This window comes from Budorcas taxicolor, chromosome 15 (assembly GCF_023091745.1).
Source record: "Budorcas taxicolor isolate Tak-1 chromosome 15, Takin1.1, whole genome shotgun sequence".
Taxonomy (NCBI): Eukaryota; Metazoa; Chordata; class Mammalia; order Artiodactyla; family Bovidae; genus Budorcas; species Budorcas taxicolor.
The window spans coordinates 18,923,816-18,939,876 of NC_068924.1; positions in this window are offsets into that span (position 1 = coordinate 18,923,816).

Sequence of the window (16,061 nt, forward strand, 5' to 3'; positions counted from 1 at the left end):
GCCATTAGTCTGCATCCTTTTTCAGGTAGATTGCCTATTTTCCCTTTATTTGGTCTTGTGTATTTATACCTTGCTTCTTCATCTGCAATAAAGTTCTCTGTCATCTCATTTTGTCTTGCTGTGTTTATGGTCTCCTTTTGGCAGGTTACAGAGTTGTAGTTAGTCTTGCTTGGTGGGTGAGGTTGGTCCAGGTTCTTGTGTAGACTTGTGTAGTGGTTGGAGCTGAGTCTTTTTTTTTTTTTAATTAAAGGAAAGTTGTTTACAGAATTTTGCTGTTTTCTGTCAAATTTCAACATGAATCAGCCATAGATATACATATATCCCCTCCCTACTGAAACTCCCTCCCATCTCTCTTCCCATCCCACCCCTCTAAGTTGATACAGAGCCCCTGTTTGTGTTTCCTGAGTCATACAGCAAATTCCCACTGGCTATCTATTTTACATATGGTAATGTAAGTTTCCATGCTACTCTTTCCACACATCTCACCCTCTCTTCCCCTCTCCCCATGTCCATGGATCTATACTCTATGTCTGTGTCTCCTGGAGCTGAGTCTTTTCTCTCTTAAGGGCAGGGCTGCATCAGATGGCGTGTTTTGTGGTGTCTGTGAGCCTAGTATTACTTTAAGCATCCTGTTTGCTGATGGGTGGTGTTGTATTCCTGTCAATCTGATTGTTTGGCATGAAGTATCCAGCATTGATGGAGAAAGAAGTGGCAACCCACTCCAATATTCTTGCCTGGAGAATCTCAGAGACAGAGGAGCCTGGTAGGCTGCTGTCTATGGGGTCACACAGAGTCTGACACGACTGAAGCAACTTAGCAGCAGCAGCAGCATCCAGCATTGAAGCCTATAAGCAGTTGGGTGGAGCTAGATCTGTTGTCAAGACTGATACCAAGCTGACTGTGTGGGTTTAACCCACAGCCTATGCAGTTGTATTGAAAGATTTTCATTCTTCTTCCTTAATCACACTGTCCCTGGGGCTTAGCTTTGTTATTGGCCCTACTTCTTTATGTGTACCACTCTCAGACAAGAATTCCCCATTAAGATGAGAAGATAAAAGTAGCAGCTGATTGGGACACACTCACTCAGACCAGGGAGGAATATACTGGCCACAACTGGCATGTTTCACAGTGCCTGCAGGGTGAGACTGGTAGTCCTTTGCAACAGATGGGGTCATGCTTACTCTGCTGGGAGTAGATAATACTCTTTGGAATAACTAATGGGACAAATAAGAAATCTCAAGAGAAAATTTAAAACATCTTGAATTAAATGAAAATAAGGACTGGCCTCTTGAGAAACCTATATGCAGGTCAGGAAGCAACAGTTAGAACTGGACATTGAACAACAGACTGGTTCCAAATAGGAAAAGAAGTACATCAAGGCTGTATACTGTCACCCTGCTTATTTAACTTATATGCAGAGTACCTCATGAGAAACGTTGGACTGGAAGAAACACAAGCTGGAATCAAGACTGCCGGAACAAATATCAATAACCTCAGATATGCAGATGACACCACCCTTATGGCAGAAAGTGAAGAGGAACTAAGAAGTCTCTTGATGAAAATGAAAGAGGAGAGTGAAAAAGTTGGCTTAAAGCTCAACATTCAGAAAATGAAGATCATGGCATCTGTTCCCATCACTTCATGGGAAATAGATGGGGCAGCAGTGGAAACAATGTCAGACTTTATTTTTCTGGGCTCCAAAATCACTGCAGGTGGTGATTGCAGCCATGAAATTAAAAGGCGCTTACTCCTTGGAAAAAAAGTTATGACCAACCTAGATAGCATATTCAAAGCATAGACATTACTTTGCCGACTAAGGTCCATCTAGTCAAGGGTATGGTTTTTCCAGTGGTCATGTATGGATGTGAGAGTTGGACTGTGAAGAAAGCAGAGCACTGAAGAATTGATGCTTTTGAACAGTGGTGTTGGAGAAGACTCTTGAGAGTCCCTTGGACTGCGAGGAGATCCAGCCAGTCCATTCTAAAGGAGATCAGTCGTGGGTGTTCGTTCATTGGAAGGACTAATGCTGAAGCTGAAACTCCTTTGGCCAATCCTTTGGCCACCTCATGTGAAGAGTTGACTCATTGGAAAAGACTCTGATACTGGGAGGGATTGGAGGCAGGAGGAGAAGGGGACGACAGAAGATGAGATGGCTGGATGGCATCACCGACTCGATGGACATGAGCTTGAGTGAACTCTGGGAGTTGGTGATGGACAGGGAGGCCTGGCATGCTGTGATTCATGGGGTCACAAAGAGTCGGACAGGACTGAGTGAGTGAAATGAACTGAACTGAATTGAAAGTTACATATTAACACAACATACCACAGATTATGGTAATGCAGTGAAAGCAATGTTAAGACCTTGTGTGTATATGTATATGTGTATTTAAATAACTATATACATATATACAACTATAAATGTACACTATGTATACATGACTACAAGATATATGCATATATATGTTACACTCGTATCACACTTACAATGAAATATATAACTGTAGGTACTTATATTGAAAAAGGAGATCTTTAGTCAGTAACCTAACTTTACATTTCAGGTGCTAGAAAAAGAACAAACTAAACCTTAAGCTAGCAGAAGGAATGAAATAATTATCAGAACAGAGATCCATAAATAGAGAATAGGAAAACAACAGAGAAAATCAATGAAACAAAAAGTTGTCTCTTTGAAAGTATCAACAAAATTGTCAAATCTCTACCTGGAATGATAAATTAAAAAGGGGAGACACAAATAACTAAAATCAGAAATAGGAGTTGAGACTTGCTACCTATACTACAGAAATAAAAATAATTAGAAAGAATAATATGAACAACTGTATGGCAACAAATTAGATAAATGAAGTGTAAAATTTTCTAAAAACATACACATTACCTAAGCTGATTCAAAAAGAATTAGAAAATCTTAGCAGAGCTTTAACAAATAAAGAGATAATACCAGTGATCAAAAGACTCCCAACAAAGAAAAGTCCCAGACCAGATGACTTCACTAGATGAATTTTATTAAATATTTAAAGAAGAATTAACACCAAATCTCAAATTCTTCTCAAAAAATAAAGAGGAGGAAACATTTCCAACTCTTTCTATGAAACCAGCATTATCCTCGTATCAAAGCCAGATAAAGACATCAGAAGAAAATAAAATTACAGATGAAATCCTTTATGAATATAGATGTAAAAATTCTCAACAAAATACTATTTCACCAAGTCCGTATCATATTGAAAGGAATATATACTATAAGCAAGTTGGATTTATCCCAGGAAACCAAGAATGATTCAGCATAATAAAATGATCAATTTAATAAACTACAAAATGATCAATTTAATAGAACAAAGAAAAATCATATAATCTTCTAAATTGAAAAAATAAAGTTCTGTTGACAAAATCCAATAGGCTTTTATAATAAAAAAAACATTTAGAAAATTAGAAATTGAAGGAAACTTCCTAAACATTATTAAGGGCATTCATTAAAATTCACAGACACAGCATATTTAATGGTGAAGGACTGAAAGCTTTGCCTCTAAGATCAGTAACAAGACAAGGGTGCCTACTTTGACAAATGCTATTTGACATTATACCAAAAGTTCTAGGTGGAATAATTTGATAAGAAAAAAATGAAGAGCATACAATTTGGAAAGAAGTAAAACTATATTCTCAGTTGATATGATACCATGTATGAAAAAAAATCCACAACAGAACTATTAATACTAATAAATAAATTCAGCACAAGATTAATAGATAAATCAGCTGTGTTTCTATACACATGAAAAGAATAATCTGAAAAGAGAATTGAGAAAACAATAGCACCTGTAATAGAGTGCAAAAGAATAAAATGCTAGAAATAAATTTGACCAATGAAATTGAAGATTTATACACTGAAAACTACAAAATATTGCTGAAAGAAATTAAGTTGGTAATAAATAAGAGGAGAGATGCTTCCCTGGTGGCTCAAATGGTAAAGAATTTGTCTGCAATTCAGGAGATGTGGGTTTGATCCCTGGATTGGGAGGATCGCCTGGAGGAGAGCTTGGCAACCCACTCCAGTATTCTTGCCTAGAGAACCCCCATGGACAGAGGAGCCTGGCGGGCTACAGTCCATGGGGTCACAAAGATTCAGATATGACTGAGAGACTAAGTACAAACAAGTGGATGTCACTAATATCCAAAGTTATTTACAGATTCATCACATTTTCTATCCAGATTTCAACAGCTTTAGTGAAGAAACAAAAAAGCCAATCCTAAAAGCCATATGAAATTATAATATACTCCAAACAGTTAAAGGATCTCTTGAAAATTAACAACAAATTATTTGGACCAACATTTCCTGATTTCACATGTCAGTATAAATCTATGGTAACCAAAGGGCTTCGCTGGTGGGTCACAAAGTAAAGATTCTGCCTGCAATACAGGAATCAAAATGGTGTGGTAATGTCATTGAGAAATATAGGTTGACCAATGAAGTATAATTCAGAGTTCAGAATTAAATCTGCACACCTATTGCTATTTTATTTTTGACAGTGCCAAGTGCCCTGAATGGGGAAAGAAGAATATCTTCAACAAATGGCGCTGTAACAAATATATTCTACATAGGAAAGAATACATTTGGACACCTAACTCACACTGTATTAAAAAACTTAAGTCTAGGCAATGATCTAAATATTAGCTATAAAGCCAAAAAAAAAAAAAAAAAAACCAGAAAAAATTTAAAAAAAAAAATCTTAAGCATCCAATGTGGCAAAGGATTTTTAGACATGACACCAAAACATAAGCAGCAAAACAAAAGATAAATTGGGCTTCATCAAACTTAAAACCTTGTGTACATCAAAGGACCTTATCAGTAAAATTAAAAAGTAGCCTACAGAATGGGGCAAAATATTTACAAACTATATAGTTCAAAAGAACTTAATAACCAAAAATATGTGAAGCTGCCACAATGAACAACAACAAAACTATTTTAAAAATTGGTAGGGAGTTTGAATAGACTTTTCTTTAAAAGAGATATACAAATGGTCAATAAAAACCTGAAAAGGTACTTAAAATCATTAGTCATTCAGTTCAGTTCAGTTCAGTGGCTCAGTCGTGTCCGACTCTTTGCAACCCCATGAATCACAGCACGCCAGGACTCCCTGTCCATCACCAACTCCCGGAGTTCACTCAGACAGACTTACGTCCATCGAGTCGGTGATGCCATCAATCCAGCTCATCCTCTGTCGTTCCCTTTTTCTCCTGCCCCCAATTCCTCCCAGCATCAGGGTCTTTTCCAATGAGTCAACACGCTGCATGAGGTGGCCAAAGTATTGGAGTTTCAGCTTCAGCATCAGTCCCTCCAATGAACACCCATGACTAATCTCCTTTAGGATGGACTGGTTGGATCTTCTTGCAGTCCAAGGGACTCTCAAGAGTCTTCTCCAACACCACAGTTCAAAAGCATCAAGTCTTTGTCGCTCAGCTTTCTTCACAGTCCAATTCTCATATCCATACATGACCACTGGAAAAACCATAACCTTTACTACACAGACCTTTGTTGGCAAAGTAATGTTTCTACTTTTGAATATGCTATCTAGGTTGGTCACAACTTTCCTTCCAAGGAGTAAGCGTCTTTTAATTTCATGCCTGCAGTCACCATCTGCAGTGATTTTGGAGCTCCCAAAAATAAAGTCTGACACTGTTTCCACTGTTTCCCCATCTATTTCCCATGGAGTGATGGGACTGGATGCCATGATCTTCGTTTTCTGAATGTTGAGCTTTAAGCCAACATTTTCATTCTCTTTCACTCTCATCAAGAGGCTTTTTAGCTCCTCTTCACTTTCTGCCATAAGGGTGGTGTCATCTGCATATCTGAGGTTATTGATATTTCTCCCAGCAATCTTGCTTCCAGTTTGTGCTTCTTCCAACCCAGCATTTCTCATGATGTACTCTGCATAGAAGTTAAATAAGCAGGGTGACAATAGACAGCATTGACGTACTCCTTTTCCTATTTGGAACCAGTCTGTTGTTCCATGTTCAGTTCTAACTGTTGCTTCCTGACCTGCATACAGATTTCTCAAGAGGCAGGTTAGGTGGCCTGTATCCCCATTTCTTTCAGAATTTTCCACAGTTTATTGTGACCCACACAGTCAAAGGCTTTGGCATAGTCAATAAAGGAGAAATAGATGTTTTTCTGGAACTCTCTTGCTTTTTCCATGATCCAGCGGATTTTGGCAATTTGACCTCTGGTTCCTCTGCCTTTTCTAAAACCAGCTTGAACATCAGGAAGTTCACGGTTCACATATTGCTGAAGCCTGGCTTGGAGAATTTTAAGCATCACTTTACTAGCCTGTGAAGTGAAGTCACTCAGTCTTGTCCGACTCTTTGTAACCCCATGGACTGCAGCCCACCAGGCTCCTCTGTCCATGGGATTTTCCAGGCAAGAGTACTGGAGTGGGCTGTCATTTCCTTCTCCAGGGGATCTTCCCAACCCAGGGATCAAACCCAGGTCTCCCACATTGTAGGCAGACACTTTTACCCTCTGAGCCACTGTGCGGTAGTTTGAGCATTCTTTGGCATTGCCTTTCTTTGGGATTGGAATGAAAACTGCCCTTTTCCAGTCCTGTGGCCACTGCTTAGTTTTCCAAATTTGCTGGCATATTGAGTGCAGCACTTTTATAGCATCATCTTCCAGGATTTGAAATAGCTCAACTGGGATTCCATCACCTCCACTAGCTTTGTTTGTAGTGATGCTTTCTAAGGCCCACTTGACTTCACATTCCAGAATGACTGGCTGTATATGAGTGATCGCACCATCGTGATTATCTGGGTCATGAACCTCTTTTTTGTACAGTTCTTCTGTGTATTCTTTCCACTTCTTCTTAATATCTTCTTCTGTTCAGTTCAGTTCAGTCGCTCAGTCGTGTCCGACTCTTTGCGACCCCAGGCTTCCCTGTCCATCACCAACTCCTGGAGTTCACTCAGACTCACATCCATTGAGTCAGTGATGCCATCCAGCCATCTCCTCTTCTGTTGTCCCCTTCTTCTCCTGCCCGCAGTCCCTCCCAGTATCAGAGTCTTTTCCAATGAGTCAACTCTTCGCATGAGGTGGCCAAAGTACTGGAGTTTCAGCTTTAGCATCAGTCCCTCCAAAGAAATCCCAGGGCTGATCTCCTTCAGAATGGACTGGTTGGATCTCTTTGCAGTCCAAGGGACTCTCAAGAGTCTTCTCCAACACCACAGTTCAAAAGCATCAATTCTTTGGCGCTCAGCCTTCTTCACAGTCCAACTCTCACATCCATACATGACTACTAGAAAAATTATAGCCTTGACTAGATGGACCTTAGTCGGCAAAGTAACGTCTCTGCTTTTGAATATGCTATCTAGGTTGGTCATAACTTTTCTTCCAAGGAGTAAGTGTTTTTAATTTCATGGCTGCAGTCACCATCTGCAGTGATTTTGGAGCTCAAAAAAATAAATTCTGACTCTGTTTCCACTGTTTCCCCATCTATTTGCCATGAAGTGATGGGACTGGATGCCATGATCTTCGTTTTCTGAATGTTGAGCTTTAAGCCAACATTTTCACTCTCCTCTTTCACTTTCATCAAGAGGCTTTTTAGTTCCTCTTCACTTTCTGCCATAAGGGTGGTGTCATTTGCATATCTGAGGTAGGTCTATACCATTTCTGTCCTTTATTGAGCCCATGTTTGCATGAAAGCAAAATCAAAACCACAGTGAGATAGCGCTTCATACCTACCAGGGTGGTAATGATTTTGATGATGATGATAATGATAATCATGAAAAATAAGTATTGGTGAGGAGGTAGAAAAATTGGAACACGTTACTAGTGGGAATGTATAATGGTGCAGCTACTGCAGAAACAGTTTACTGGTTCTTCAGAAAGTTAAACATAGAATTACCATATGACTCAGTAATTCTGACTTATATGGCATTGCAAGTAGGAAGTCAGATATTTGTACATCAGTGTTCACTAAAGCATTATTCACAATAGCCAAAAAGTAGACAAAAAATTAAGTGTCCATTCAACAGATGAATGAATAAACAAAACATTGTATTCAGAGGGTGGAATGCTTTTCATCCACAAAAGGAATATAGTTCTGTTACAATGCTACAACATGAATAAAATTAAAAAATATGTGAAGTGAAATAAGCCAAACACACACACACACACACAAATTATGTTTCATTTATAAGAAATTATCCAGAATAGGCAAATTCATAGAGAGAGAATGCAGATTTAGAAGTTACCAGGGGTTGGATGAAAGGGAAGATGAGGTGTTAGTGCCTAATGCTTGCAAAGTTTCTGTTTGTGCTGATGAAAAGTTTTTGGAAACAGATAGTGATGATTGTTGCACAACACTGTGAATGTAATTAGTACCACAAAATTGTTCACTTAAAATGATTTAAATGGCAAATTTTATGCTACAAATATTTACCATAATAAAAAATTAATGACCAAAAATCTTGAGAAGGCATTTTGACAAAGAAGATACAAGAATGGTCACTTCCAATGATGAGAAGGTAGACTATTAATAGCCATCAGATAAATATAAAGTAAAAGTATTGAACCCTCTCTAAGGCTAGAATAAAAAAAGTCTGGCAACACAAAATGTAGTCAGGGATGTAGAGCTGTGAAACTTTTATTCATTGTTGGTGAGAGTGTGGAAAGGTACAACCACTTTGGGGAACATTTTCCAGTTTTTTACAACATTCAGTTCACTTCAGTCGTTCAGTCGTGTCTTTGCAACCCCATGAATCACAGCACGCCAGGCTTCCCTGTCCATCATCAACTCCCGGAGTTCACTCAGACTCACATCCATTGAGTCAGTGATGCCATCCAGCCATCTCATCCTCTGTCGTCCCATTCTCCTCCTGCCCCCAATCCCTCCCAGCATCAGAGTCTTTTCCAATGAGTCAACCCTTCGCATGAGATGGCCAAAGTACTGGAGTTTCAGCTTCAGCATCATTCCTTCCAAAGAAATACCAGGGCTGATCTCCTTTAGAATGGACTCGTTGGATCTCCTTGCAGTCCAAGGGACTCTCAAGTCTTCTCCAACACCACAATTCAAAAGCACCAATTCTTCGGCGCTCAGCTTTCATTATAGTCCAACTCTGACATCCATACATGACCACTGGAAAAACCATAGCCTTGATTAGACGGACCTTTGTTGGCAAAGTGATGTCTCTGCTTTTTAGTATGCTATCTAGGTTGGTCATAACTTTTCTTCCAAGGAGTAAGTGTCTTTCAATTTCATGACTTATTAAAGTATATCTATTCTACAGTTTAGCAATTCTACTCCGATACATATATTTAAGATAAAGGAAAACATAACACCACAATATGACCTTGGCAAGAATTTTTTGAGAGCCTTATTTATGATAATTAAAACCTAGAAACAATTTAATGTCTATCCAGAGGAGAATGGATAATCCAACTGTGTTATATTAATCAACGTATACTACACATATATAGAACGAACAAACCACTGATTAACACAATACATGGTTAAATCTCATAGATACCCTTCTGAGTGAAACAAGCTAGAGACAAAAGAGTACATATTGTATGATCCCAAATATGTAGGGTTTTAAAACAAGTAAAATGAATTTATCTTGTTAGTCAGAAAGTAATTCCCTTTGGGACAGATTGGTTACAAAGGACTGTTAGAAAACTTTTTGGAGTGATGGACATGTTCTATTTCTACTCTTTATTAGTGATTACATGTACGTATATTATTGTTAAAGTTTATGTCACATGTATTGTAGGCAAATTATATCCCAATAAAAAAGAAAACGAAAAATAAATAAAATTCACATCGCAAATTTGTACATAAACTTTTATTAAGAGAGCATGTGACTTACTCTGAATTATTTGAATAGGCTCAGGAACATGGTTTGAATTATTGAAACTATAGATTATTACCTATTTTGAGTGAGTTCTGTGTAAACTATTTTTACCAGCAGACTATCATTTTCACTTTCAATTTTTTTAAATCAATGTGAAAAACCATTTGAAAGTCTCTCCTTTTACATAACACTATTCCTTTTTATATATGCCAATGAAGTGTTTATAATTGTTTTTAAATTCTTCTTTATATATTTATAAGCTTATTTAGCTTTACTGAGGTGTTTAGTTCAGTTAAGTTCAGTTCATTTCAGTCGCTCAATCATGTCCAACCTTTTGAAACCCTATGGATGCAGCATACCAGGCTTCCCTGTCCATCACCAACTCCCAGAGGTTACTCAAACTCATGTCCATTGAGTTGGTGATGCCATCCAACCATCTCATCCTCTGTCATCCCCTTCTCCTCCTGCCTTCAATGTTTCCCAACATAAGGATCTTTTCAAATGAGTTTTTTCTTTGCATCAGGTGGCCAAATTATTGGAGCTTCACCTTCAGCATCAGTCCTTCCAATGTGTATTCAAGACTGATTTCCTTTAGGATGGACTGGTTGGATCTCCTTGCAGTCCAAGGGACTCTCAAGAGTGCTCGCCAACACCACAGTTCAAAAGTATCATTTCTTCGGCACTCAGCTTTCTTTATAGTCCAACTCTCACATCCATCCATGACTACTGGAAAAAAACATAGCTTTGACTAGGCAAACATTTGTCTGCAAAGTAATGTCTCTGCTTTTAAGCATGCTGTTTGTTGAGGTGTAATTGACAATTTAAAATTATATAGCTTCAAGGTATACATATGATGGTTTCATTTATTTATACACTGTGAAATGATTAGTACAATCAAGTTAATTAACACATCCATCACCTCACATAACTACAATTTTGGAAGATAGAGTATAGTGAGAGCATTTAAGATCTACTTTCTTAGCAAGTTTCAAGTATACAATAGAATATTATTATCTATAGTCACCATGCTATACATTAGAGCCTCAGATATTACTCATTTGTAACTGAAAGTTTGCACCTGTTGATCAACATATTCTGATTTTCCCCACCCCTTAAACCCTGGTAACCACAGTTCTACTCTGATTATATTAGTTCAATGTTTTAAAATTCTACATACACGTAACTTTCTCTTTCTCTGCTTGGATAACCTCAAATGGCAAAATGTCCTCCAAGTTTAACCACACTGTAGAAAATGGGAGGAATCTTTCCTTTTTTTTTTTTTTTTTTTTTTTTACTTAGCCACTTTATTTTTTTTAATTGAAAGATATTTGCTTTATAGAATTTTGTGGTTTTCTGTCACACATCAACAAGAATCAGCCGTAGGCACACCCATGGCACCTCCCTTCTATCTCCCACCCCATCCCACTCTTCTAGATTGTCACAGAGCCCTTGTTTGAGTTCCCTGAGTCATACTGCAAATTTCCACTGGCTATCTATTTTATATATGGTATAATAAATTCCCATGTTACTCTCTCCATACATATTGGAGTATAGTTGATTTACAATGCTGTATTAATTTCAGGTATATAGCAAAGTGATTTAGTTATACATATACATATATCAATTTTTTCAGATTCTTTTCCCATAGAATCCTATGGGATTCTATTCTATTCTCATAGAATCCTTTAGAGTTTTATAGAGTAATAAGTTAGGGTTCCCTATATGCCAACAAATTTGGAAAACTCAGCAGTGGCCACAGGACTGGAAAAGGTCAGTTTTCATTCCAATCCCAAAGAAAGGCAATGCCAAAGAGTGCTCAAACTACTGCACAATTGCCCTCATCTCACATGCTAGTAAAGTAATGCTCAAAATTCTCCAAGCCAGGCTTCAGCAGTACGTGAACCATGAAATTCCTGATGTTCAAGCTGGTTTTAGAAAAGGCCGAGGAAGCAGAGATCAAATTGCCAACATCCGCTGGATCATGGAAAAAGCAAGAGAGTTCCAGAAAAACTTCTATTTCTGCTTTATTGACTATGCCAAAGCCTTTGACTATGTGGATCACAATAAACTGTGGAAAATTCTGAAAGAAATGGGAATACAGACCACCTAACCTGCCTCTTGAGAAATCTGTATGCAGGTCAGGAAGCAACAATTAGAACTGAACATGGAACAACAGACTGGTTCCAAATAGGAAAAGGAGTACGTCAATGCTGTCTATTGTCACCCTGCTTATTTAACTTCTATGCAGAGTACATCATGAGAAATGCTGGGTTGGAAGAAGCACAAACTGGAAGCAAGATTGCTGGGAGAAATATCAATAACCTCAGATATGCAGATGACACCACCCTTATGGCAGAAAGTGAAGAGGAACTAAAAAGCCTCTTGATGAAAGTGAAAGAGGAGAGTGAAAATGTTGGCTTAAAGCTCAACATTCAGAAAACAAACATCATGGCATCTGGTCCCATCACTTCATGGGAAATAGATGGGGAAACAGTGGAAACAGTGTCAGACTTTATTTTTCTGGGCTCCAAAATCACTGCAGATGGTGATTGCAGCCATGAAATTAAAAACGCTTACTCCTTGGAAGAAAAGTTATGACTAACCTAGATAGTATATTCAAAAGCAGAGATATTACTTTGCCGACTAAGGTCCATCTAGTCAAGGCTACGGTTTTTCCAGCAGTCATGTATGGATGTGAGAGTTGGACTGTGAAGAAGGCTGAGTGCCAAAGACTTGATGCTTTTGAACTGTGGTGTTGGACAAGACTCTTGAGAGTCCCTTGGACTGCAAAGAGATCCAACCAGTCCTTTCTGAAGGAGATCAACCCTGGTATTTCTTTGGAAGGAGTGATGCTAAAGCTGAAACTCCAGTACTTTGGCCACCTCATGCAAAGACTTGACTCATTGGAAAAGACTCTGATGCTGGGAGAGATTGGGGGCAAGAGGAGAAGGGGACGACCGAGGATGAGATGGCTGGATGGCATCACTGACTCGATTGTTGTGAGTCTGAGTGTTGGTGATGGACAGGGAAGCATGGCATACTGCGATTCATGGGATCACAAAGAGTCAGACACAACTGAGCGACTGAATTGAACTGAACTGAAGCAAGTAAGACAACGTCTTATTCAAGATCATTATGTCCAGCTGACTGGAAATGAAACTAGATATTCTCTGAGAGTCACCACTTTAAACTGTAAAACCTGAAGTATTTATTTAGGAGAAATTTTATTTTTGCCTCATAATTAGGAAATCAACCTCTGCAGATACTCACCAAAGCCCATGTATCTAAACTTTTTTCAGACACTATAATCTGCTGAAAGTCCAGGAACAATTTTCTGCTTAGATCACAGACCTCAGGAAATTATAGTCTAGCTTGGAGTGGACATGTGATATAAAGTGGTAAAGAAGACAAAAAAGTAGGAAAGTAAGATATACAAATATAAAGCAAGTAAAGTACAAGGTACAGCCACATAGAATTAACTTAAAAATGTTTATCTAGATAGGAAAGGGCTGTGGGAAGTGAGGAAGAAAAGACATCATTGAGAGTTAGAAATATGTTTTCTCCCTCAATAAAAACTGTGCTTAATGTGTGTATGGGAAGGTGCAGGTGAAGGGGCACTGATGTTTCCTTGCAAATACCCAGTTCATCAAACAACTGAATCCCTGGGCTTGCATAATTTCAATTCAGTTGACTTTTTTTATAGGTTTCTTACAATAGCCAATAATTTAGCTTTCATTTAGTAAGAAAACATACTTAGGTTAAGGACTTACTTAAGATTTCAACATTTGTGAGGGCAAATGCTATTTCAACACAGATCAATATGGTTGTAAAAATTTAGCCATTATATACTGCCTTTGAAGTCTTGTAACTCAAGCATTTGGCACCTATGGTCTTTTGGACTCCCAATAATAATGCAAAAGCAGTACCAAGAAAATCCAATAAACATGTGATCGAGTCATTCAAGGAAATAAAGCAAGTATGCTCCTCTAATTGTAGGAAAACTGTTGATTTCAAGGTAAATAATGAAGAAAACCTTTTCTTTCACTCTCCTGCCTCTCCAAGGCAGTGTTGAACTTCAGGAAGTTAGTGATGTGAGCATCAACCCCATCCTCAGGTCATAGGGCCCAGAGCAAATTCAAATCTTATACTTACTTTTGTAAATGTCCTAGCAGAACCTAGAGATGGTCATCTCTAGGTGGTATGTGCCAAACCACCAAATTATGTTTTAAGTAGTAAAAGTTTTATGAGCACTTACCCTATATTCCCATAGTGACTTGTGTAGCGTTTGAAGCAACAGTGATTCAGTACTGTTTTGAAGCTGACTTCTACAATGACATAAGGGTCAACTGTTAAATTTTCAGGAGTTTGGGAGCTGATAAAAAAAATCACTTTTAAAAATGAAATTATATAAAGTTAGGGCTTCCCTGATAGCTCCATTGGTAAAGAATCTGCTTGCAATGCAGGAGACCCCAGTTCGATTCCTGGGTTGGGAAGATCCTCTGGAGAAGGGATAGGCTACACACTCCAGTATTCTGGCTTGGAGAGTTCCATGGACTGTATAGTCCATGGGACTGCAAATAGTCATATTGTGTTGAAGCTAACTTTTACAATGACATTAAGGGTCAACTGTTAAATTTTTTAGGAGTTTGTGAGCTGATTAAATACAGTCACTCCTAAAAATTAAATTATATAAACAGAGTTAAGTAAGATGCATTGGGCTTTCCTGGTGACTCAGACAGTAAAGAATCCACGTGCAGTGTGGGATACCAGGGTTCTATCCCTAAGTTGGGAAGATCCCCCTGAGGGGTATATGACAACCCACTCCAGTATTCTTGCCTGCAAAATACTGTGAACAGAGAAGCCTGGAGGGCTACAGTCCATGGGGTCACAGAGTCGGACATGACTGAGGGACTAAGCACAGCGCAGCACAAGATATGTTAGTAAAAGGACACTCAAAAATCACCATCTCCTAATCATTTTTCTATATTTTACTATTCTCTATGTTGCTCTTGTTTAGTTGCTCAGTCATGTCCAACTCTTTTGGGACCCCATGGACTGTAGCCAGCAAGTTTCCTCTGTTCATGAGGAACACCAGGCAAGAGTTCTGGAGTCAGTTGCCTTTTCCTACTCTAGAGAATCTTCCTGACCCAGGGATTGAACCCACATCTCCTGCAAGTTTCTTGCATTGCAGGCAGATTCTTTACTGCTGAGCCACCGGTGAAGTCCACTATTTTCCACACTTGAGTGCTGTTTACATCCAATCGTTCTCTATAGCAGAAATAATGCTGTTCCACTGCTTGTCACCTCCTGGCTTTGCTTTGAGTAACATTATATTTGTAGTTTGAAATCATCTATGGTGGGAAAGTTTATGTCATGTAAACTGTCAAATACTACAAATGAGGATATGATTTCTTTTTAGATAATTGTTTAGATTTAAGAAAATCATAGAAAAAATGTTAATAATACAGATTAAACTTGAAAGCCATGTCATGTCTGTAACTGTTACACAGTAAGCACAGTTGACCATTGAACGCATGGAGACTACGGTGATCCACTGCACAGAGATGAAAATCCATGTGTGATTTTACAGTCAACCCTGAGTGTCCAGTTCTGCATCCACAGATTCAACCAACCATAACTAAATATGTCTATTAGTAATAAAAATTTTAGTGTAAGTGGACCCCTAGAGTTGAAATCCTTGTTGTTCAAGTATCAACTGTAATGCAAAAAAGTGAGAAAATATTCTTTCAGTATTCAAAGCTATTATCCAAGTCAGGAAAGAAGTCACTTAGGCTTCCCCAGTGGCTCACTTGTAAAGAATCTGGCTGCAATGTAGAAGACTCAAGTTTAATTCCTGGGTTAGGAAGATCCCCTGTATTAGGAAATGGCATTCAACATCACTAGTCTTGCTTGGGAAATCCCATGGACAGAGGAGCCTGGTTGGCTACAGTCCATGGGGTCACAAAAGATCAAGCATGACTTAACAACTAAGAAACAAAATGAAAAGAAGTCACTTATGTCATTGAAAACAAGTAAGTAAAGTTCCAATGTACATTTGCCTTGTTTCGCTTTGATCTTATTCATTAATGTAAACAAAGTATCAACCAATGTTCATGTTAGAAATACACTTGTGTTAAGTACTGAGACAACCCAAGTAGTCAAGGTACTTAACTTTAGAAACAGAAATGTATAACTAGAATACAATGTGACCA